The sequence below is a fragment of the Mirounga leonina genome, unplaced genomic scaffold (genome assembly GCF_011800145.1).
Source record: "Mirounga leonina isolate KUSES-001 unplaced genomic scaffold, KU_Mleo_1.0 Mir_224, whole genome shotgun sequence".
In the NCBI taxonomy this organism is placed as follows: Eukaryota; Metazoa; Chordata; class Mammalia; order Carnivora; family Phocidae; genus Mirounga; species Mirounga leonina.
In genome coordinates this window covers 17,525,473-17,551,710 of record NW_023270615.1, presented here as the reverse complement: position 1 = coordinate 17,551,710, position 26,238 = coordinate 17,525,473, and the positions used below count along the sequence as shown (strand labels likewise).

Below are 26,238 nucleotides of genomic sequence, written 5' to 3'. Positions count from 1 at the left end.
GTAGAGTTAAGTGACACTCACACATCAGCGGTGCTTCTAGCCTTTCTAAAATGTATTAATTTATCTGTATCAACAAAGAGTGAACCCTCTGACTGGTGCTTCATAAAAATTGGACCTGACCCCTTCATTAAATGAGGGGTCTAAGAGAGGGCTAAAGACATAGGTGGAAAATCCTCCATGAGCACATGTTTTCTCTCTGGGTATCACAAAACATCTGGGTAAGCACAGACACTGTAGGGTATTACTGATAAATGAAACAATATACACAAGTATTTGACAAAATGACTAAATAATGGAGTGGACATGAAGATTTGAATACTTTGTTTTTCCTTATCAAAGGCAGGTCACATGATAAAAATCTGAAGATTCTGGCACGTGGAACCATTATTAGTAGATAAATAACCACCATTTATTGAGAACATGTTACGTACTATGTCATTTTACAGCTTATTCCTTATGGTTTCTGTAACACTCCTATGGGGCCACTACTATCATTCTTCGTCATTTAACTGATCGCAGGATCGCAGGCTCGGAGAGGTCACCCGTGCCCACCAGGTCAACCGGTGGGTGAATGAGGGGAGTCTGATTCTGCAGCCCACCTGCTTCTCCTACCAGCAAGCCACCTCCCTCTACAAGACAGAAGAGGCATGGCTCCTCAAACAGTTGCCCTTTGATAGAGCAAAGTCTTAGTGGGAGTTAGTGCAGGAATGTAACTGGGTAACTGGAACAAAGGAAAAGTGAATTATTAGTAGCAGGGCAGGGAGCGATGGCAGAAAGCTCAAAACAAGAGCACACAGGGGTCAATTCCCACGGGCAAGCTGCTGCTGCCAAGAAGTGTACTCAATGCCAGGTCCACAAGACAGAAGGCACTCATGCCTGCCTTCATTCTGAGGGCACATCTTCCTCCCCTCAGTCTCTGCTGGCCCATGCGGGCCCAGCTCTGCCTCACCCTGCAGTTCTTAGGGCTCTTACTGCAGGGAAAGGCTGGAGGTACAGGAGTGGCAGAGCTGAGCACCAGGCACAGATCCCATGAGGACGGTGCGGGCCGGTGTGGCCGGCTCTTCACTCTGGCACTTTCCGAGGTCTCCTCCACGGAACAGCCCGCGTTTTTATTTATTTATTTTAAATGGTGAACAGAAAACAAACAGCAAAATAACACAAGCATGGTATTTCACAGTGGCTGAAACTATAAAGATGAACTAATCAGCATCACTCCTTCTTGGGAGAAGTGCCAGCCAGCCTGTGAAATGACACTATAAGATTTTGTTATTTAGGGGAACAGTCAACAACTGTTTCACATTAACACAGGGGAATGAGCCACTCTTCAGAGCATATCCAGGGAAGATGAAGCAACTCTAACTTACTGGAAACAAATTATTTCTGTAAGATGCATCCAACACCCAGTCAGTTTTTCATAACTCTAACAGGAAACCTGTGGAAAACAAGTAACCTTCTCCCTACACCCGAAGCAAAATAAAACAAACATAACTATGCATCACCTAAAATCCCTTCCTGAACCAGCAACTCCCACAACTCATCATAACAACACACGTGTTCTCCCACAGCTTTGCTTTTTCATGTTCAGCTGGCTAATTTATAATAACTATCTGATCTGTATTTTTCAAATGTTCACTGTATAGTATTAACAGAATATCACTTAAAATGACAAAGTTGTCACAATAAAATGTCGGGGGAAAACCCCAAACACTGTATACCTGTAGCCTTCCTAGTTACTCATTTTGCTCCTAGTTACTCAGCTTGCTCATAAATGCAGAGAAATTTCAGATGCAGGTTTAATAAAGATGGTTTTATTTTGTTTTGTTTTGTTTTTAAAGATTCTATTTATTTATTTCCAGAAAGAGAGAGAGTGAGGATGAGAGTACAAGCAGGCAGAGCAGGCAAAGGGACAAGGAGACTCCCCACCGAGCAGGGAGCCCGACACAGGACTCGATCCCAGGACCCCGGGATCACGACCTGAGCTGAAGGCAGGCGTTTAACCAACTGAGCCACCCAGGGGCCCATAAAGATGGCTTTATATATTTATTAGAGTTTCACATTTCAAACTACATTAAAGCACTGATGGACATAAAATATATGTGAAATTAACTTGGCTAAATGCTGACACTTTCTCCCTTTTTCCCCAAATCTCACAGCTAGCTTCTGGTGGATGCTGCTGAGGGTGTGGGCAAAGGCCCGGGAGAAGACAGGCTAGCCACTCCCCTTTACCCTCTCCCAGAGTCCTGCTGACTACACACGACCCATGAGAGGCTCCGGAGAGACAATCCCTGTCTTCTCCCTGTTCTAGGAGAACATCTATCTGAAAGGAACTTTCAGACATGACAGCTATTAATTACTGCCATCCTAGCAAAAACAATGAAAGTTCTTTTACCATCATTGTGCAAATTTGGCTTATGTCAACAATGGATTGACAAAGATGTTCCTTTGAAAAATTAAGTTTGAAATACAAATATTAAAATCAAGCCATACTGTCAGTATTTGAAATGGAAAACTCTTTAAACACTGGAAACATAATACGCATCAATTACAAATTTAAAATATATACTGCAGATTTTTCTAGGACAGATATTCAGCTAGCTCACTGCTAATTCTTAGACTCTCTCTTAAAAAAAGCAACAAAAATTAGTTGAAAACTCAGTGTGAGGGGAGGAAATAAAAGGTGAGAAGTGCCACAATCTTACGGCATAATCGCTGAGAAGCAGCCCAGGAACACACACGACAGATTTCAAGGACGGGCCACGTGGCGCCAAGCCGGTACGCCGGCAAGACCTGCGCCAGCTGCCAGCAGGTGAGGACAAAGGGTGTGAAGGCAGCCCCACGACAAATCTAAAAATCGAAACACTTTCAGAGACACAGGCCCCTCTTCTCACGGGCTGTCCCACAGAATGGTCAGATGCCATTTTGGCTTTTATCTGATGAGAGCAAATCTGGACAAAGAAGGCAGAAATGATCACGACTACCTAACCACTAATGACCTTCAACCATCGGCAAGAATTTAGTGAAAGAGAAGGCAAAAGTGAACATAAAGGAAGAAAGATCGGAGGGGTCAAGGATAACCTGAGTGGGAGAAGTCCCCAAGTGAGCGACTATGGGGAGCAAACACCTGCTGAGAGCGGCAAACTGGGCCCACAGGACTCGGATGGAATGAGCCCATCTACTCCTCCCAGCCCCCTTAGAAAGCAGCAGTATCAGTGCCCTTCATGCAGACAGGCAAACAGAGGCCCCAAGTCAGGGCCAGTCAGGCACGGGGCCCGCTCCTCCTGCCATCCTCAGCCCACCAGGGGTCCCCAGCCCTGCTCCCTACTCCCACCCCCCATGTGCACACCTGGATTTTGCTGAGCCTCTCTACCTTACGCTGCCAACAGTGATACAGGGGCTGGAGACGGGGATGGGCGCAGAGCCCTGCTGTCCTCAGAGTCCCGGCCCCTGGCCCTAGCCGGGGAACACAGTGATAAACACACGATGAACAGGTGCATCTCATGCGAAACAGGTATGGCCCCGATTAGGCGGAGGGAGCCTGGGGAAGGGCTCCCACACAGCTGCACAAGGGTCTGCCTCCGGCGCCCAGGGGCGAATCCTGCTCTCCCGGCCCCCTCCTCCCATTCTCTCAGATGGCAGGAACACCGCAGCACTCAGCCCTCAACCCCAAGTTCACTCACTGTGCATCAGAACAATCCCGATAGAGGTTCATGTTAAAAAGCATGTGGGTGATGAAAGACCTGGCATGGGAGCTCTAGAAAACTCCACCAGCCTCCCCTCTCCTCCAGGCCACCACAGCAGGCCCCGCAGAGGAGAGCAAAGGCACACACGTGCCAGACACACCGTTCTTCACTGAAGGAAAGCCCAGTGCAAGAACTAATGGAAAGTTCCCAGAATTCAGAGAGGACATGAAATCAATACATGAGATGCAATGAGGCGATGATAAATCAAAACTGAAACATGAAGAAGACTGCAGAGCTAAGAAACCACTAAGGACCAAAATAATATTACCACAGAACTAATAAATGAAGTAGAAACAGCATCTCATAAAAGAAATAATGCAAAAGACATCACGCTAAAGGCAAAATACTTGAAAAGAAGGTACTCTGTGCACATGAGTAGGTGAGAAGCTAAGCAAACAAACAGGACAACCATTTAGCAATGAAAACGGCTGCTCCTTATGGAGCGTAAGCCCACAGGCTGTGGATGAAAAGCCTCATGATGAGGATGGCAAACTGAAGGCTGGGAGGGGTTTGGGTCCCTCATTGTCCACACCAGCAACTGCCTCCCTGAATCCTCAGAGGAGACGCCCAGGCCCTGTTTCAGCTGGGTTGGCCCAGATCTCCAGCCCCTGGACCTCCTGCCTGCCCCTCCCCAGTCCTCAGCCCCTTAATCCTCTGTTTCCCTCCTCTCCACTCTAGTTTTCCCGCTACTAGAAGTCTTCTGCTGCATTTGGGCTAGGAGTAATCTTAAATTCCCTCCTTAATCTTACCATTCCCTTCATTGTTCGTTGCATGCAACAGGCAACCCTCGGCCATGCACAAAGCGGCCCTTTTCCCCTCTGATTCTGCATCCAGACAGCACCACATGGCCGCAGGAAATCTCGAGGTCTATGGAATGATGCCGCCCAGAGTTCAGCCCAGGTGCCTGGGCACAACCCTGGTCAGGGGAAGCTCTGGTGAGTATCCACCTCTCCTGCACCCCCCACAGGTGGACCCATGTGGCATGGCTCCTGTACCCTGTCTCCAAAAGGCATCTGTCTCCTCTCTAGTCACACAGGCTCTGCAGGGTCTCCGGCGTCCCCTCCCTCCCTCATGGACATCTGCGTTGGCCTCACATCGGCACTCAAGCAATACCTCCATTCCCAGCAACTCCACCTATCTGGACAGGCACTGTCTACTTCCTGCGCCCTTCCTCATCCACCCACACTGCTCATCTCAGAAACAGGAAGCACCCCTTTTGCAAATCCCTCTATTTCTACCAGGATCCGAGACCTTGGGGGTCACCATATTGTTTTGTTTTGTTTTTATTATGATATGTTAGTCACCATACAATAAATCATTAGTTTTTGATGTGCTGATCCATGATCCATTGTTTTCGTATAACACCCAGTGCTCCATGCAGTACGTGCCCTCCTTAATACCCATCACCGGGCTAACCCATCCCCCCACCCCCCTCCCCTCTAGAACCCTCTTTGTTCCTCAGAGTCCATAGTCTCTCATGGTTCATCTCTCCCTCCAATTCCCCGCCCCCATTTTTCCCTTCCTTCTCCTAATGTCCTCCATGCTATTCCTTATGTTCCACAAATAAGTGAAACCATACGATAATTGACTTTCTCTGCTTGACTTATTTCACTTAGCATAATCTCCTCCAGTCCCATCCATGTTGATGTAAAAGTTGGGTATTCATCCTTTCTGATGGCTGAGAAATATTCCATTGTATATATGGACCACATCTTCCTTATTCATTCATCTGTTGAAGGGCATCTTGGCTCTTTCCACAGTTTGGCTATTGCGGACATTGCTGCTATGAACATTGGGGTGCATATGGCCCTTCTTTTCACTACATCTGTGTCTTTGGGGTAAATACCCAGGAGTGCAATTGCTGGGTCATAGGGTAGCTCTATTTTTAAATTTTTGAGGCACCTCCACACTGTTTTCCAAAGTGGCTGTAGCAACTTGCATTCCCACCAACAGTGTAAGAGGGTTCCCCTTTCTCCACAACCTCTCCAACATCTGTTTCTTTCCCTGTCCATTTTTGGCATTCTAACTGGTGTAAGGTGGTATCTCAGTGTGGTTTTGATTTGGATTTCCCTGATGGCTAATGATGATGAACATTTTTTCATGTGTCTGTTAGCCATTTGTATGTCTTCTTCAGAGAAGTGTCTTTTCATGTCTTCTGCCCATTTTCTGACTTGATTATTTGTTTTTTGGGTGTTGAGTTTGAGAAGTTCTTTGTAGATCTTGGATAACAGCCCTTTATCTGTAGTGTCGTTTGCAAATATCTTCTCCCATTCTGTGGGTTGCCTCTTTGTTTTGTTGACTGTTTCCTTTGCTGTGCAGAAGCTTTTTATCTTGATGAAGTTCCAAAAGTTCATTTTTGCTTTTGTTTCACTAGCTTTTAGAGATGTATCTTGAAAGAAGTTGCTGTGGGCGATGTCAAAGAGGTTACTGCCTATGTTCTCCTCTAGGATTTGGATGGATTCCTATCTCACATTGAGGTCCACCATATTGTTTTATCTTCTCTGTATTATCGACGCCTCTTGCTTCCTGGGTCTGCTTTTTCCGACTGTAAGCATGCTCCCTGCATTTCCACAGGTAAGGCTTCACTAACACACTGGCCTTCAGTTATAGGCACCTGGCAGACACTTAAAATACAACGGCACAAAGCAGCATTTCAGAAATACACTTCGCTTATCTACAGCCACAGTATCACATAGCTTCTTTTCTCCATTTTCCCTCCTTTTACTATTTTTTCTTCATTGAAGTCATTGACAGGCAATATTATATACATTATGAAATAATCACGATAGGCCTAGCAAGTATTCATTACCATATATAATTATTATAATATTACCAACTGTTTTCTCTCTGCTGCATTTAACATCCCACAACTTCCTTATTTTATAACTTGGAAGTTTATACATTTAAATCCCCTTCACCTATTTCACTCCTCCCACCTCCCCCCTCCAAGAACCACTGGTTTGTTCTCTGTCTTTAGGAGTCTGTTTCTGTTTTGTTCGTTCATTTGTTTTGTGTCTTAGATTCCACATCTAAGTAAAAGGCATGTGTCCCTGACTTTTATCACTTAGTAGAACAATACTCTCCAGGCCCACCTGTGTTGCCACCAATGACAAGCTCTCATTCCTTTTGATGGCTGAGTAATATTCGTGTGTGTGTGTGTGTGTGTGTGTCCCCATTCATCTCTTGACGGACACGTGAGTTGCTTCCATACCCTGGCTACTGTAAACAATGCTACGATAAACATGGGGGTGCAGATGTCTTTTCAAATTAGTGTTTTCATTTTCTTTGAATACCCAGGAGTGGGATTGCTTGATCATATGGTATTTTTATTTTTAATTTTTTTGAGGAACCTCCATACCATTTTCTATACTGGCTGTACCAACTTACATCCCCACCAGCACTGCAGGAGGGTCCCTTTTCTCCACATCCTTGCCAACACTTGTTATATCCTGTCTCTCTGATCCTTAATCACTGTGACAGGTGTTAGGTGATATCTCATTGTGCATTTCCCTGATGATGGGTGATGTTGAGCACCTTTTCACGTGTAGAGTGCCTTCTGTATATATGTCTACTTAAAAAAAAAAAAATCTACTCAGGGGCGCCTGGGTGGCGCAGTTGGCTGAGCGGCCACTCTTGATCTCAGCTCAGGTCGTGATCTCAGGGTTATGAGATTGAGCCCCATAATGGCTCCGTGCTCAGCACAGAGTCTGCTTGAGTCTCTGTCCTTCACCCTCTGCCTCTCCCCCTACTCATGTGCTCTAAATCAATCAATCAATCAATCAATCAACCTTTGGGGAAAAAATGTCCACTCAGGTCTGCTGCCCATTTTGTAATTGGATTGCTTGTTGTTTTCTTGTTGAGTTGTATGAGTTTTTTATATATTTCGGATATTGACCCCTTAGAGGATATATCATTTGTAAATACCTTCTTCCATTCAGTAGGCTGGTTGCGTTTCGTTTTGTTGATCATTGCCTTCACTGTGCAAAAGCTTTTTACTTTGGTGTAGTCCCAATAGTTTATTTTTGCTTTTGTTCCCCATGTCTGAGGAGAAAGATCCAAAAACATACTGCCAAGACTGATATCCAAGAGCTTAGAGCCCGTGTTTCCTTTCATGAGTTTTAGTTTCAGGTTGTACATTTAAGTTACTCCACTTTGAGCTTATTTTCGTGTATGGTGTAAAAAAGAGGTCCAGTTTCATTCTTTTGCATGTAGCTGTCCAGTTTTACCGACACCATTTGTTGAAAAGACGTTTTCCACATTGTCTACTGTCAGAGATTAACTGTCCCCTTTGTCATAGGTTGACTATATAAGCGTGGGTTTGTGCTGAGGTCTTTATTAAGTTCCACTGACTACACATCTGGTTTTGCCTGCACCATTCTGTTTCGATTACTATAGCTTTGTAATGTATCTTGAAATTAGGGAGTGTGATGTCTCCAGCTTTGTTCCTCTTTCTCAAAATTGCTTTGGCAATTCAGGGTCTTTTCTGGTTTCATACAAAGGTTAGGACTATTTATTCTAGCTCTGTGAAAAATGCTGTTGGTATTTTAATAGTGACTGCACTAAATCTGTAGACTGCATTGGAGAGTATGGACATCTTGACAGTATTAATTCTTCCAATCCACAAACATGGTATGTTTTTCTATTTATTTGTATCATTTTCAATTTCTTTCATCAATGTCTTAAAGAGTTTCCAGAGTACAGGTCTTTCACCTCCTTGAAAAAACTTATTCCCAGGTATTTTATTTTGATGCAACTGCAACTGGAATTGTTTTCTTGATTTTTCTTTATACTGGTTTGTATATATTTGTAAGAGATGTCTATATGTTAGTTTTGTATGCTACAACATTACTGAATTCATTTATTAGTTGTAATAGCACTTTCAGCATCTTGGTGGAGTCTTTAGGGTTTTCTATATATACTATCATGTCACCTGTAAATAGTGACAGTTTGACCTCTTCCTTACCAATTTGGATGCTTTTTATTTTTCTTGTCTGCCTGGGCGCCTGGGTGGCTCAGTTGGTTAAGCAACTGCCTTCGGCTCAGGTCATGATCCTGGAGTCCCTGGATCGAGTTCCGCATCGGGCTCCCTGCTCGGCCGGGAGTCTGCTTCTCCCTCTGACCCTCTCCCCTCTCATGCTCTCTCTCTCTCTCTCTCATTCTCTCTCTCTCAAATAAATAAATAAAATCTTTTATTTTTCTTGTCTGACTGCTGTGGCTCGGACTTCTAGTACTATGTTGAATAAAAGCAGCAAGAGTAGGCATTCTTCTGCGGTTTCTAATCCTAGGAAAAAATGCTTGCAGCTTTTTAACACTGTGTATGTTAGCTGTGGGTTTGCCATACATGGCCTTTATTATGTTGAAGTACCTTTCCTTTATATTCAGTTTGCCGCGTGTTTACCATAAATGGATATTGACTTGGTCAAATGCTTTTCTGTATCTATTGAGGTGATCATATGGTTTATAGCCTCATTTTGTTAATGGGGTATATCACACTGATTACTCTGCAGCTATTAAATCATCCTTATATCTCTGGGATAAATCCCACTTGATGGTGGCATATGGTCTTCTTGATGTACCGTTGAATTTGGTTTGCTATCATCAAAGATACTGGCCTGTAATTTTTGGTTTTAGTAGTGTCTGTCTGGTTTTGATGTCATAGTAATGCTGGTCTCATAGAATGAATTTGGAAGTGTTCCTTCCTCTTCAGTTTGCTGGAATAGTTTGAGAAAAACAGGTTTTAACTCTTCTTTAAATGTTTATTAAGAATTCAACTGTGAACCTGACTAATCCTGAACTTTTCTTTGTTGAGAGTTTCTTTTTAATTACTGATTCATTTTCACTACTAGTAATTCATCTATCCCAATTTTCTATTTCTTCCTGATTCCAGGAATCTGTTTCCAGGAATGTATTTCTTCTAGTTTGTCCAGTGTGTTGGCATATAATTGTTTGTCTTAGTCTCTTACGATCCTTTGTGTTTCTGTGGTGTCAATTATATAACCTTTCCTCTTTCACTTCTTTTTTTTTTTTTTAAGATTTATTTATTCATTTGAGAGAGCGAGAATGAGAGAGAGTACATGAGAGGGGGGAGGGTCAGAGGGAGAAGCAGACTCCTCGCTGAGCAGGGAGCCCGATGCAGGACTCGATCCTGGGACTCCAGGATCATGACCTGAGCTGAAGGCAGTTGCTTAACCAACTGAGCCACCCAGGCGCCCTCCTCTTTCACTTCTGATTTGAGTTCTCTCTCATTCTTTCTTGATGAGTCTGGTTAAAAGTTTATGAATGTTGCTTATCTTTTCAAAGAACCAGATCTTAGCTCCATTGATCTTTTCTATTGTATTTTTTTTTTGTCTCTTTCATTTTTTTTGCACTCTGATCTTTATTATTTCCTTCCCCCCTTCTGCTAACATTGGGCTTTGTTCTTTTTCCATTTCCTTTTGGTGTAAGGTTAGTTTATGTGAGATTTTTCTTGTTCCTTGAGGCAGGTCTGTCTTGCTATAAACTGCGTTCTTGGAACTGCTTTTGCTGCATCCCAGACATTTTGGAACATTGTGTTTTCATTTTCATTTGTCTCAAGGTATTTTTCTAAGTCCTCTTCGATTTGTTGATTTGATGTTGTTTAGCCTCCATGTGTTTGTGTTCTTTCCACATTTTTCCTGTAATTGATTTCTAATTTCATACTGCTGTACTCTGAAAAGGATCTGTGCTTGATACGATTTCAACCTTTAACTTATTGAGACTTGTTTTGTGGCCTAACATGGGATCTATGAAGAATGTTCCATGTGCCCTAAAATATTATGTATTCTGCTGATTCTGGATGGGATGTTCTGTATATACCTATTAAGTCCATCTGGTAAAATGTGTTTTCAAAGCCACTCTTCTCTTATTTTCTATCTGGATGATTGATCCACTGATGTTAAGTGGGCTATGAAAGACTCTTACTATTACTGTATTGCTGTCATTTTCTCCCTTTATGTCTAAAACATTTGCTTTATATATTTAGGTGGTCCTGTGTTGGATACACAGATATTTACAACTGTAATATCCACTTGTTAGACTGATTCCTTTAGCTTTATGCAATGCTCTTTTTTTGTCTCTTGTTACAGTTTTTGTTGTGAAGTATATTTTGTCTGATACACATAGCTTTTCTTTTCATTTCCATTTGTAAGGAATATCTTTTTCTTTTTTTTAAAGATTTTATTTATTTATTTGACAGAGAGAGACACAGTGAGAGAGGGAACACAAGCAGGGGGAGCGGGAGAGGGAGAAGTAGGCTTCCCGCGGAGCAGGGAGCCCAATGTGGGGCTCGATCCCAGGACCCCGGGATCATGACCTGAGCCAAAGGCAGACGCTTAACGAATGAGCCACCCAGGCACCCCAGGAATATCTTTTTCTAACCCCTCACTTCCAGTCTGTCTTTAGGTCTGAAGTGAGTACCTTGTAGGCAACATATGATGGGTCTTATTTTTTTATCCACTGTCACCCTATGTCTTTTTTTCTGCCCTGTATCTTTTGATTGTAGCCTTTAATCTCTTTAAAGTAATTACTGATTAGGTATACTTTTGCCATTTTGTTCATTGCTTTCTGGTTGTGTTATAGTACTCCATTCCTTTCTTCTCTTGCCCTCTTCCCTTATGATTTGATGACATTCTTTAGTGTTATGTTTAGATTCCTCTCTGTGTATCTACGATCGGTTTCTGGTTTATGATTATATGAGGTTCATATAACACCCTATGAATATAGCAGTCTATTTTAAGTTGGTGTGGCTTCAGTTCGGATACATTCTAAATGCACTACATTTTTACTCCACATCCGTGATATTCTTCCTTCTTGTGGGTTTGCCATGCCTGGACATGGGTCCCGATTAGATAGCATCTCTGCCTCTCCTATCCCTCTCAATGTGGCTTTTTCTTTATACCTTTAGCCATGGAAGAGCTGTTCTGCTAGTCTTCAGGTCAGAGATGTTCTACATGTGGTTGCAGTCTTGGTGTTTCCATGGGAGGAGGTGAACTCAGGATCCTCCTATGCCATCTTGACTGGGAATCTCACACATTTTCATATAAGTAAGCTGATCTCAGAAAAACTAAGTTTATGCATTTTATTATTTTTATTTTAGTAAGTGGTCTGTCATTATAACAAGACACATGAGATACTTCAGGATGAAAAAGAAAAGGAAAAAATTTGCTATAAAAATAGATGTTTTTTTTTCTTCAATTTTTAACTTACATTTCTCAAGTAATTCTGAAAAGTTTCCCTCAAAACAAAGTAATAGATCAATTTTGGATTAAAACCAAGAATGGTATAAACATTTTTTGATAAGGGGTATCCAAGAAAAAGAACAGACTGCAGCTGCTGTCCCTGCTGGCTCTGAGTACACGTGCCGCACGGCTCCCCCGAGCCCCCAGGCAAGGACAGGCATGTAAAGTACATCAGCCAGTGGTGCAAATGGGGCTTCACCAACACCTACAGGTCTCTTCCACCTACACTCAGAACATGCCATAACCAGCCAGCATGCAGGAGGAAGAAGGATGGGGAAAGGCTGATTCATGCTAGTTGTCCCAGGGGGTCCGTCTTGGACCAGCCACGTGGGCCAGCTACCACCCAGCAGGACTGTGAGCGGGCCGCCCAGCAGGACTAGGCCTGCTTGATGGGCCCAGCCTAAATCACTCCTGCATACGCACCGGAGGTAAAGAAATGGTTATTGTTTTGAGCCACTAACTCCAGGAGTGGATTATTAAACTGTGATACTGTGGTAACAGACAGCTGGAAACAGACAAAATCCCTCACAGGGAACAATGACTAGAAATAGACACAACTGTACTGAAACATGTCCTGAGAATACAGACAGTGAATGTACAATAAGCAAGGGAAATTCTGGTCTGCCCTATGAGAATCCAGCACATGAAGCAGACGGACACTGTAAGGACATACACAGAGGCCTATCCATCCGTTGCCTACTCCGAACATGACGCTGAACTGGGACGCTGCCACACCCACCTTGGTGTGTGGTCTGTGGCAGACCCACACAACAGCAGCTGAGATAAGGAGTTGGCCTCAGAACCACTAATGGCCCCCATGGCCTGACAAATTTACCATCTCGTCCTTTATAGAAAGTTTCCCCACCCCTGATATAGATACAAATAACAAGTTCGATCTGAAGAACCCTGCACCCCATCTTACTTTCAAATATGTAGGTAACATGTATGAAAACTAACTGTACCCTAGCTCAGAGAGAAACTCTCAGCAATGACAAAGTAATTTATACCAGAGTGTGTCTTCTACAAAGTCATGAAGATCAGATATCAAACCAGAAGGGTCTCCACAGCTATCTATGCTTCCACATTAAAAACATACAAATATGTGAAATGACAGGTAAATATGATAAATAGGACAGCTAAAAACCAGATGACATTTCTAAATAAGTGACTTACAAGAAAGTACCTAATATGGTAAATATCTCAATCCTAAAATGTATCTATATGTTTAATGAAAAACAGAAAAGTCTAACAGGTCGAATACAGTCTTGGGACTATGATATTTGGATTAGGCAATTTTTCCTTTGAAAGCAAACAAAAAGAATGCTGGGTTTCAAGATTTAAATATATATATCAAGTTAAAAGCACTGGAGATCTGAAAAAACAGCAAGGAACACCTAAGCCATTTTAGGGATGAAACCAGAAATCACATAAGTAAGCAGAATATAGAAGCCCCTGAGTCATGATGTCTCAGGGTAACTTACCGGTACTGCAGCCCTGGCTGTGGATCCGGGTCCTAGGGCCCAGGGCTGCGGGACAGAAGTCAAGAGCTACAGCCAGATTCAGGTGGCGGGGGGGCGCCCAGAGGAGACCTGCCCACTGTCCAGGTGGGACGACAGAGGCTCCGTTCTAGGAAGGTAAACCAGATCTCCAACCTCATCACCGCAAAAGACTGCATAAAAAGCTGCCCTCATACTCACACTGAAGAGAACAAGCGGGGCGGGGGTGTGGGGGGTGTTAAAAAGAAAGAGGAAAACTGCTAAGGGAGTTATGGCCACAGACCTGCAATCACAAATTTCCGCCCACCAGCATCCCAGAACCTGGGCACCCGTGGACCCTGAAGAACTGAATGTGATGAGAAATCCAACCTGCACTGCCCCCGGAGCCAACAGCAGAGGAGATACAAACCTCTCTGGGGCAGGGCACATTCAACCCTAGTCCAAGAGCCCAGGAGGAAATCTTCACAGGATGCCAGCAAGCAGTCAGACACAAAAGATACTCAGACACAAAAAGAAAAGACAAGAACGAGAACCAAAAGAAACAAAGAAGGGGGTAAAAAGATTGACACAGACGAAAGGTGAAATGATCAGATGCAGGTTTTAAAACAAATACGTTTACCATATATAAATGACAAATTTAAATATATTTGCAGAAAACATAAAACTAGAAAAAGTGATACAGAGATTTTAAAATGAAATAAGCAGAATTTCTGGAAAGGGAAAACAACTAAAATGAGACACTTCAAAGATACATTCAGCGGCCGGTTGAACACAGGATAGGTAAACTGGAATTATCCCAACTCCAGCACACAGAGAAGGAAAAACAGTGGTCAGGTCTTGCATAAAACTGATCAGTCTGAGAAGAAAAGGAAAGAAGGAACAGACAGAGACAATACTTGAGGAGGTACTGGCTGGATATTTCCAAAACACTGAAGGGCACCAATTCACCTATGAAGAGGGCCAGTGAATTAGCAAGATAAATACAATGGTAATCCAAGAAGCCAGAGAGGAAGAAAATAATTTTTTAAGGGAAGCAGGCAAACAACAACAAACAAACAAACAAAAAAAAAAAAAAAGAAGAAAAGCAAAGCCTCAACAGATTATCTTCAAAGAAACAAAAGCTACACTAGAGCCAACTTCTCCGGCCTAAGAGAAGCTGGGGGGAGAGAGGGCTGAAAGGACACACAAGCCAACCTAGGAGCTGTGAACTGAGGAAATGACAGACCGCAAACAGAGTGCGCTGTGCTAGGCCCAAGCTGAGCAGACCCAGACTTAATCCCTAACATCACTGCACTTTCAGCCTCTCCCAGGAATGTGACCTTTACCCAGTCCATCTGCAATTACCTGGCTGGGCCGAGCGAGCTAACTGCCTGACAGACCCCCACCTTCCCTCAAAGGAAGGCGACCTTGCTTGAATGGGCCCTTTTCCCACTCCTTCTACCCACAACAGGCTTCCATTTTGGACAGCACCTCCTCAGAGCTCCCTTCTGTCTGCCAGGATGCGATGCTGTCATGAGTGGTTTAACAAAGCCAATTACATCTTCACATGAACGCAGGTGAATTTTGTTTAACAGAGTCGGAGGCAGCGGCGGGATCAAAGGAGACTTCCGTCAGCTTCGAAGACAATGAGAAACACAGGCATGGCACCCAAGAATCCTTTCCGATTCTGTTTCTTGTCCTTTCTGAGGGCCTGGGAACTTTCCTCTCCACCTGACCTCTGCTCTCTTCGCCTCAAGCTCTCAATGTAAGCAGCTTTCCGGTCCCAGCAGGCCAGCTTGGGCTAGCAGGCAGTTCCCTCGAACCCAAGCCACTAGTGACTGGTTCAGACGCCATCCCCCACAGGACTGGAACACCCCAGGCCCTGGTTCTGGCCCCGCTGCAGGAGGTTTGGTCTGTAGCACCATTTGTTCAAAATCCTTCCCCAGATTCCACATAGCAGCTGCCATTCCCCAATTGTCTGGAATCGGTCCACAATCCCCTTTGGGGGGTCTGCTGGTTCTGTCCTTCCCCATCCAAGGCTCTGCAGGAATTGGTGGTGGTGCACACAGGGCCTTCCCTTGGCCGGGCCACAATAACCTCTGCTGGTGTGCCTACAGGACACACGCGTCCTTGTCTCAGAGAGAGACTGATGCTAATGACAGTCTCAGAGGCTAAAAAGCCACAAGCACTGGTGGGCCCAGGTTGACCATTTAAAAGCTGTTACAGTACTCACCACCCAACGTAAAGACTCACATGTTAGGGTAAGTTGTACATGGAAGAGGTTAGATTGACAACAGTTACCTGTCGACCTCAAGAAAACTTCCGTAACAAGGTAAACGGTAAAACATCACTTAAGTCCCCACCCAGCAGCATATCCCTTTTAGGTACTAGTCTGGCTTAGCTAAAAATAACTAAACTGAACCAATTAATAAGAAGAAGAATGGATCCTTAAATTCCAAAGAGTTGAGCAAGTCACTTTGCAGCACTAAAAACCTAGAATTAGAACAGCCATTATGGGGACCATTCCAGTTAGACGAGATCACTCATTTAAAAAATGCCCTTGAAAGCAAGGGTTTCCAATTCAGACAAACTATTTTTATTGGTATACTGGACTCTAAAAAGGCTTCAAAATGCCAAAATAGCTTCATTAAAAAACTCACTGCACAAGGATACTGAAAATTTTGAAAAGCAAGATCATAAACAAAAGTCCACCAGACTGTTAGCCTTACAGCTACAAGGCCAGAGACCTGGATTACACCTGGACCTCCTGCCTCATCCCTTCCTAGGGGTCCACCATTGAAACACTGGCCCAGGGCTCAGCATCCCTGCTGTAATCAACTGAGCCATGGGGAAACAGACTGTCCTCAAAGGGCCCGTGCAAACTTGTCAACGCCAACTGGAATGCCCCCATAGCTAAACCCAAGGAAGGGCCCCCATATGGGCCCCTCCTGGAGTCGAAAGGCTCCATGGGATTCTCCAATAAATCGCTATCAGTAATTCCCTTAAAACAGCAAAGGGGAAACTAAAATTAAAATTAGTGAAAAAACTGGCCAAAGTCTGGTAGATACTGGAGCTACACTCTATACCTCAAACCTCACTTGGGAGCCTGCAGATGAGATCCTGGAGAAATGAAGAGCGAACGCTAAGAATTCCTCCCAGAGGCAGCGTCCCCAGATCTCTGCAGTGCCCAAAAGACAGAGGCAAATAAAACACCGTACGGTCCTTTCCTTTCCAAGTCCAGGCCACTGGCTATTGATCCTTGGGAGGTTTACTACTGCCAGAAGTATTTACAGTCCATCCGGGCTGAAAACTGGTCAGACACTGAAAAGCATTTAATAACATTATGATCAGAAATTTGGCCAAAGTGGAAGCTGATCATATTCACAGCCAGGTAGCAAGTTTTTATTGGCCTTCTCCCCTATTTCCAGAGGGAAATAAACACCCAGCACAGGTGAATGGGCGAGCCAATCCTGTGACACCATCCAGACCAGAGCCCCATCAGAAGCAACTACCCCTATCCAATAAATCTTCGTGAGCCCAGGAACGTGGCTCTAGAAACATTCCAAAGTCCACCTATTCTTTTTACCAATCCAAAAAGCTTTTTAAGTATTGTAAAAATTTTGGCTTTAGGGAACAAAACTTGTATTCTTTCCCTGTGCCTTTGAAGTGTGAATGTTCTACCTGGGCTTCTCCAGGAAGTCTTACCTAAGCCGACTCTCTGAAGTACAAACTTCAAGGAGATAATTTATTATTGGAAGGAAAACAAAAGGGGGAAAGTTTATTTTGAAACGTAGGCAAATGAAAAAATCTTAAGTGTCTTCTTCACAACTGTTAGTAGAAAAACCTTTAGCCATCTGAGCAGATAAACTTAACTTATCCCAGCTGTTTCTGTATAAGCCAGTGAGTTTTGCATTATAATACTCAACTCATGACTAAAATTTCGGAACAAAAGTTAGAAGGCCTTGGATTACATCAGTCTGTACGTTTATGTGTCTATATACATGTATTGTAACATGCAGCATTTTCTACCTCTGGATGGTACTGACAAAGTTAACTCATAAAAGAGCTCTGTTTAACTGGCTTAAAGAAAATGAAGAGATTTGTATGAATTAAGTATTAGTAAAATTCTCAGAAATACAATAGAAACTAACCCAAACACTTGTTAGGTTCCCATGATCTGGGGAAATATTTGCTATTAAAGCTAGTTTAAGTGTGGTTTAATTAAAAGAGTTATGTCTTCAAGTTATCAATATTAGATACAATATAGACACACAACTTCAATTCTACCGGGTCTACTAAACAAAAAAGTTCATGTTATCACTGTTACAAAACTTATCAGCCAGAAAAATAATTTTAGATGATGACTGACTTTGCCTAATGAACTTTTTGTAGGTAATCTAAACAAAACCATTATGAACAAATGTCCTGACGTTCTGAGGAAACTCCATACTGTTTTCCAGTGGCTGCACCAGCTTGCGTTCCCACCAACAGTTTCCCTTTGTCTGCATCCTCGCCAACACCTGTTGTTTCTTGTGCCATTGTTTTTAGCCATTCTGACAGGTGTGATTTGATTTGTTTTCCCTGATGATGAGTGATGCTGAGCATCTTTTCATGTGTCTGTTGGCCATCTGGATGTCTTCTCTGGAAAAAGGTCTATTCATGTCTTCTGCCCATTTTCTGATTGGATTATTCATTTTTCTGACATTGAGTTTTGTAAGTTCTTTATATATTTTGGATACTAACCCTTTATCTGACATGTCATTTGCAAATATCTTCTCCCATTCCATAGGTTGCCTTTTAGTTTTATTGATTGTTTCCTTCACTGTGCAGGAGCTGTTTGTTTTGATGTAGTCCCAACAGTTTATTTTTTCCCTTGCCTGAGGAGACATATGTAGAAAGAAGTTGCTACGGCCAATGTCAAAGAGATTACTACCTGTGTTCTCCACTAGGATTTTTATGGTTTCAGGTCAGAGAAAGACAGATACCATATGATTTTACTCACATGTGCAATTTAAGAAACAAAACAAATAAGCAAAGGGGGAAAAAGAGAGAAACAAACCAGGAAACAGACTCTTAACTACAGAGAACACACTGATGGTCACCAATGGGGAGGTGGGTGGGGAGAATGCATGAAATATGTGATGGGGATTAAGGAGTGCACCTGTCATGATGAGCACCGAATGCTGTATGGAGGTGTAGAATCAATATATTGTATACCTGAAGCTAATATTACACTCTATGTTAACTAACTGGAATTTTAATAAAAACTTTAAAAAAAGGAACAAATTATTTAAATAGATACAAACGGGGTAACAGTTTCTAGGGTGACTTTTCAGCAAGTAGTTTCCAAAATCTTTTGGTTACTTGAAACCTTAAAGTTTTGATAAGTGAAATGATGAATTATGTGAAAAATTCATTGAATATCTAGGTCATCTTCAAATAGAACAAAATACTTAAACGTACTAAAACTAGGTTTATCCACTTTTGGCTTTCCTTACAGATGAACTAAAGACATTCTGGTCTAACAGTAAACATGTTTCGTGTCACACTGGAAAACTTGGTAGGAGGAAAATATATGTTTAGGATTATGAAATGTATTCATAAATTTGCCAGTAACAGGCTGTTCATAATTATTTAAAGCCATTAGAAATAATAAAGGAAACATCTCTGTATATAAGGAAAGTAGGATGTCTGTTTCCATAAGAGAAGGTATGAAGAAAGGAGATACATTTTTTATTGAGGTTTGGAAAAGAAAGTCATTTTGTTGTAAAGGGAAGCTAGTTATCAGAATGGGAAAAAGGAAAATAGCATGAAATCTGAATTCAAAGAAAAAGTGGCAGATTTGTAGAAAAGGAATCTTGAGAAAGAAATTTTATCTGTGATCAACCTAAGTTTAAAATGGATCAAATTAAGTTAAAAAAATGAATTTTAAATTATCGAAACTACACCAGTACAAAATTATAATTGGTTTCCTTTCTGTCAAAAGGACAAAGTTTTCTTAGATTATTTTCTGCTCCTGATAAGAGATTGTGCAGGATTTTATCTCTTAATCTTCCTAGAAAACAAAAGTCTGTGTTTCCTCAAAATAATTTCCTATACATCATGTTGTCACAATTATTTCTTTGATTACTTTTAAAAAACTGAGTCTTCTCAATTAAAAGAGCCAAGGTTTATTTTTTACGATTTAACTTTCTGTATTTGCCTACAAAGTCTCTAACTGTCACTATGGTTAAATACATAACGATTATTTCATAGCCACCCGTGATCCTATCCGACCACGTATGTTAAAGCCTTCTGGTATTTTTGACAAACTTCCCCAAATGAAATTGTCAAGTCTTTTTTTTTTTTTTTTAAAGATTTTATTTATTTATATGCCAGAGAGATAACGAGAGCAGGAGCACAAGCAGGGGGAGCGGGAGAGGGAGAAGCAGGCTTCCCGCAGAGCAGGGAGCCCGATGTGGGGCTCAATCCCAGGACCCTGGGATCATGACCTGAGCCGAAGGCAGACGCTTAACGACTGAGCCACCCAGGCGCCCCTGTCAAGTCTTTCTGACCTCGAACTAGCTTTGGGATTTTCCAAAGGGCCAAACATCTCAAGAGATTTGTTCTCTCTCCTTATAAGAACTGAGATGAATTAGGCTAATTATTTACCATATTGAATGACATGGGAAGCACTGTTGAGTAAGAAGTAATACGGAGCCCTCTTTATGTTCTACAGATCTTAAAATATTCTGTATTACAGAAAGAACTACATTTCCTTGTCAAATGAACTCTCATCAGGTCTTTACCAATGGGCATTTTAAGTTTTTGTCATTTACAGAGAGCACTTAGATGCTTTTATAGAAGTGTTCCTGCAAATGTGCTTCATCTTCAAGGAGATTCACAGAAAGGACTTAACATGTTTCTGATAACTTTAAGATGACAGAACTACTGGGTAAGAATTTCTAGAACTAATGAAAAAACTGCATTCAAGAAAACAAAGATTAATTACATGGGACTGCATGAACTTATTAGGAGGAGGATTATAATCTTTTTTTTTTTTTTAAAGATTTTATTTATTTATTTGACAGAGAGAGACACAGTGAGAGCAGGAACACAAGCAGGGGGAGTGGGAGAGGGAGAAGCAGGCTTCCTGCCAAGCAGGGAGCCCGATGTGGGACTCGATCCCAGGACCCTGGGATCATGACCCAAGCCGAAGGCAGACGCCTAACGACTGAGCCACCCAGGCGCCCCTATAATCCTTTTTTTAATGCAGCAATTTAATAAAGTGTATCTTTGTAAACAAAGATGAAACACTTACTTTTTCTCCTTCTCTGATCCACCCAGATTTCAGACATTCTTGAGTATTCTTTTCATGGCAACATATTTAGTTATTTGCCTCAGTTTAACAGTAATCTCTTCTCCCTTGTAACAGGACACAACTGGAAACACTGGCTATATCACCAAGGCTTTGACTGGAATGATATTTGCAGGTAAAATCTGATGGCGAGTCCTTGGCATGGCTTCCTGGCCTCGGGGGCTCGGAAAGGTTCAGTCTGAGATCCTTAAAAAAGTTTTCAGCAAAGCAGTCTCCAAAAAGAGCTACATGGTCAAAATCTATTCCTGCACTTAAGTAAATAGTCTGGCCAAGTTGAATGCAAATAAATTAAGTCTCACTGTGACTATCTTTAGTAAAGAGTGGGGGTGGGCGTAGAAAGAAAAATTATGTTTGTACCTTTGTAAAGATCAGATCCTAGTCCTGTTAACTGTCTTTGAGGTTTTGCTATATACCTTTAAACTGGACTGCATCCTGAATTCTTCTGATTTCCTCAACTATCTGGGTATGACTTTCCAAACTAGTATGTTCTTTGGAATGACGAAGAACGAAGACTGCCCCTGAATCTCCTTGTAAGGAGCTATACCAGGTCCTCCTCACTACTCAGATGGCAGTCAAACTTTAGTGGCTTGAACCTTGGGTATACATCTCACAGCTGAAGAAGGATCCATCTGACATCTGGTCCTATGTACACACCGGAGACCCCCAAATAAAACTGACTAGGAAGAGAAGTAGCTGACACTGAGGTAGACTGCTTACTCCCAAGACATCAGATCAAGACATCATATATTAACATGAAACACTTTCTTCTTCTCTTTCTTTCCTCCCTCTGGCACTTGGCCTGTAAAGATCACACCATCAACCATATCTCCCAAGCCACCGCTAAATGAAATAACCTTTCAGACTGCTGGATTTGGAAACAAAAACTCTGATCTGACCATGACGCTCTACTCCAGTAACTGTGCCACCTTGGTGGGCATGGTGTGTGCCCTGACATGATTTACCTTTGTCTGTGGGGCTCATCATTCTCCTCAGACCTGTGAATGCCTAGAAGGCTGGCACCTAACCGGGCAATGCCTCTTATCTAACTGCACCCCTGACCACAAACAAACTGAGACACCTGGCAGGTCAACTCCCCCGGATTTACATCATCGAGTTAAAAAGGATCTCCCAGCCCCTTTCATAACCGTTTGGCAGGCCCCTACTTCCCTGGGTAGGAGTGCGTGTTAACAAGGCTGTGACTGGGAATCTCTCCTTAACCCCTGGAAACACTACAGAATCCACTGCTAAGACAGCCCCCCAACAAAAACCCCGAGACTCTCTGGCCCAGGTTGTTCTTGAAAGCAGGGGAGCCCCGGATTTTCTGTCAGCCACCACCACCTGCTGTACCTGGATTAAGGCTTTCGGGGAAGTTGAAACTCAGCTACGTAAGATCACTGGCAGAGCCATCTGGCTTAAGAAGATGACTCCTTCAAAGGGGTCTTTCTTCGACTTATCGGAGTGGTTCGGTCTTAGGGACCCGTCTGGTGTTTTTACCAGAAGTTTCTTTGCTGTAGACATCTTTGCGACAAGCATTTCTGCCACATAACTAATGACCGTAAAGCAATTTGCCATAAAAGATAAAATAACATAAAAGAGGGGCAGTCATTAAAAACGACATAATGAAGCATGAGAAATAACAAAACTAAAAGGATTTTATCATGACATACAAAATATTTATTACATTTAAAATGTGTGTAGATTTACGACAAGACTGCACAAATGACTGATTTTGTTTTGTGGACCGTACCTAAGCACTCATCTTTAAATTCCTTTGTTCATAGTAGTACATACGTATATACTGCTTGTTGATTGTCACCTTGTTCTGCATCGGACTTTTTCTTTTCTTGATCAAATTTCTCCCGTCATTAAGAGAGGCATCTGTTTCCAAATGCCAGCATGCGTATTTGTAACCAAGCTTTGTACTGTGTTATGAAAGCCTTGCACACTGTTGTTTGTTCTTGGCATCCTGTCACATGTCCATTGACAAATGTTCCAAAGTTCTGTGGGAAACGTGGGTTCAACTTTGCGCCTTCGAGTCCCTCAGCCTTTCTCCTCCAATGCAGTGTTTCAAGATAAGAAACCAATGTTTGTGGCAAATCATCGTCATCTGTTAGCTCAACAGTCATCCATAATGCTGCAAACTGGAAGAAACGTGAACACTGTAATGCATTTAATTCTTCGGTTGAATTTAGCATCTGTTCAATAGCACAACTTCTATCTGGTACCAATTATTTTGCGGTTGGTGTTTTTGCCACGTGAAGCAAACGGCAGGTTAGTTTTATCCAGGTGTATGTCAAGGAAAGAGACAATACTCCCCACCTCAAAGTCAGTCATTAGGGATTCAGGGTCTAAGGTTAAACTAAGTGCTTTATGATAACCACCTCTTTAAACAAAATCTGCTGTAAGTCTCTTCTGACCTCCCTGGAGGGAAAATGAACAGACTAGAGATGTTGCTGCTTCTTACCATGGTATGTAACACACGTGACTGGCAGGACAGCTCTGGACTAGACTGGTATGTATGCGTGTGCTCCATCCCATGACCAATCCTTGTGTTTCACCAAATCATCTCAGCCAGATTCTGTGTGAATACCTTAATTCTGTTTATATCACGTTCTCTGCTAGCAAAAAGTTGTCAACAGTTTCAAGAAACATACTCATCAGGAATCATGCAACGGTTTCTTTCTAGGGGAAAAGAGGGACTTGATTCTTCTTTTGCTCCAACTATGAATATTACCAGGTAAACTGGTAAAGACAGCATCTAAGTTAGGTAAAGAGTCCGTAATTCATGCTCTCTGAAACCGTGATGACCTACCAGCTGCTTCTTTCCTATTTGCCTTACCTTAGTAAGCTTCTGGTTTTGGCGGGGGGGAACGACCGCTCACCAATGCTCGGCAGACTAACATGCTATCACCCCCTAATGCAGCGTGCAGTCTGGCTGAGCACCCAGGAAGGTTCACCACTGTGTGTTCAGGTAGACAGACGTGGCTGGCTGTCATCCGCTATTCTGGGACCACCACATCGACTCGTCGCTGTATAGACCAGTACGAGGTCTAAGATTTAGAAAACGTAAAAATGGGAGTACCGAGTTGATGGAGAAATGAAACTGTCAACAGGTAATTTTTTTATGTTTTATGGCAACAATGCCCTACAAGCAATTAGTTAATGTGGCAAAAATGTCTGTGGCACAAATGCTGGCAGCAAAGATGCTTACGGCAAACACGCCTGGAACCTTGGGCACCACAGCTCTTTAGTATACTCCAGATGCTGGGAATTGTCCTGCTTACAACAATCACAGCAATCTCCTTGGGACCCTGTATTCCCTCCAAAGCTTTAAGTGCACGTTCGCAGCCACTAACCAAAAACAAACGATCTCCCTGAGACCGGAACACCAGGAAAGGAACGGAAGACACGACCACCTCCGAAACTGTGAACCTGAGATCTCCCTGAGACTGGAACACCAGGAAAGGAACGGAAAACATGACCATCTACGAAATGGTGAACCTGAGATCTCCCTGAGACCGGAACACCCGGAAAGGAACGGAAGACATGACCACCTCCGAAACTGTGAACCTGAGATCTCCCTCAGACTGGAACACCAGGAAAGGAATGGAAAACATGACCATCTACGAAATGGTGAACCTGAGATCTCCCTGAGACCAGAACACCTGGAAAGGAACGGAAGACATGACCATCTATGAAACGGTGAACCTGAGATCTCCCTGAGACCGGAACACCCGGAAAGGAACAGAAGACACGACCATCTCCGAAACTGTGAACCTGAGATCTCCCTGAGACCGGAACACCCGGAAAGGAACGGAAGACATGACCACCTCCAAAACTGTGAACCTGAGACCTCCCTGAGACTGGAACACCCGGAAAGGAACGAAAAACATGACCACCTACGAAACTGTGAGCCTGAAATTGTGACCTATGAACACCAGAGAGATTCAGAAAAAAAAAAAAAAAAAAAAAAGAAAGAAAAAAAACCAAAAACCAAAAAACAAAACCCCATCATGACTTGTGAATGTCACACAGAGGATCACTAAAAGCTGCAGGTACAGAGTGGCACTGGTGCCTTAAATTTTGATCACATCTTTCAGTTACACTGAGAATCTAATCAAAAGGGAGGAATTGTTTAAAAAAGAAACAATTGGCCTAAAATGGGAGTCACTTGTGCCAAGGCCCACACTGACCAACCACGACTTAATACCTACCCTAACTGCAGCTTTGGCCTCTCCCAAATATGTCACCTTTAACCAATCAATTTGGAACTGCCTGGTCCACACTAGTGAAGCCATCTGCCTGACAGACCTCTCTTCCCCCAAAGGAATGTGACTTTGCCTAAAAAAAACCCACTCTTTGCCAGAAACTTCCTTTTTCTGCCCCCCTCTGCCTATAAAGCCTTCCATTTTGTACAGTTCTTTGGAGCTCTGTTCTATTTGCTAAAATGGGATGCTGCCCGATTCATGAATCATTAAGTAAGGCCAATTAAATCTTCAAATTTACTCAGCTGACTTTTCTTTTTTCAACAAAGTCTACACCCAGTGAACATATTCTTCTAAGAATGAAGGCAAAAAAATAAGAAAGATAAAACTCTATTTCTCATAGCACATATCAGGTTAAAATTCCCAAAAGACTGAGGTCTAAAAGTAAAAAAACAAAGCCATTCAAAAACAAACACACAAACATACAAAAAGAGATGAATTCTTTTTTTTTTTTTAAAGATTTTATTTATTTATTTGACAGAGAAGGACATAGCGAGAGCAGGAACACAAGCAGGGGGAGTGGGAGAGGGAGAAGCAGGCTTCTCGCAGAGCACGGAGCCCGATGTGGGGCTCGATCCCAGGACCCTGGGATCATGACCCAAGCTGAAGGCAGACACTTAACGACTGAGCCACCCAGGCGCCCAAAAGAGATGAATTCTTAATCACCTGGGCCTGTATCTCAAAATCAATAGGTAGTAAAAAAGATTAATGATTTTTTAAAAAGCTCAGAGAGAGAGAGAGAGAGCACACTAAGCAAACTTTAAAGACAAATTAATAAAGAGGGAAATTGGTAAAGAGGGGGAAAAATGGGCAACTGGGGAAAAAAAGGCACAAGAACTAATTCTTTTTTTTTTTTTTAAAGATTTATTTATTTATTTATTCGAGACTGAGAGAATGAGAGAGAGAGAGCACATGAGAGGGGGGAGGGTCAGAGGCAGAAGCAGCCCTCCCCCGCTGAGCAGGGAGCCCGATGCGGGACTCGATCCGGGGACTCCAGGATCATGACCTGAGCCGAAGGCAGTCGCTCAACCAACTGAGCCACCCAGGCGCCCAGAACTAATTCTTAATATATAACAAACTACTGGGCGCCTGGGTGGCTCAGTCGGTTGGGCGACTGCCTTCGGCTCAGGTCATGATCCTGGAGTC

The 26,238-nt window shown here is 42.8% G+C and overlaps 1 protein-coding gene and 1 long non-coding RNA gene across 6 annotated transcripts in view; both read right to left on the bottom strand.

Annotated features, from left to right (window-relative positions):
• AUH (AU RNA binding methylglutaconyl-CoA hydratase) overlaps positions 1-26,238 on the bottom strand; it is a 188,423-nt gene that overhangs the window by 31,383 nt on the left and 130,802 nt on the right. The gene's annotated exons all lie outside the window — the stretch shown is intronic.
• On the bottom strand, positions 20,726-25,550 carry LOC118026366. Its single transcript, XR_004683544.1, has 2 exons — positions 23,667-25,550; positions 20,726-22,968 (listed from the first exon to the last, which is right to left on the bottom strand). It is a non-coding gene; the product is annotated as an uncharacterized LOC118026366 (long non-coding RNA).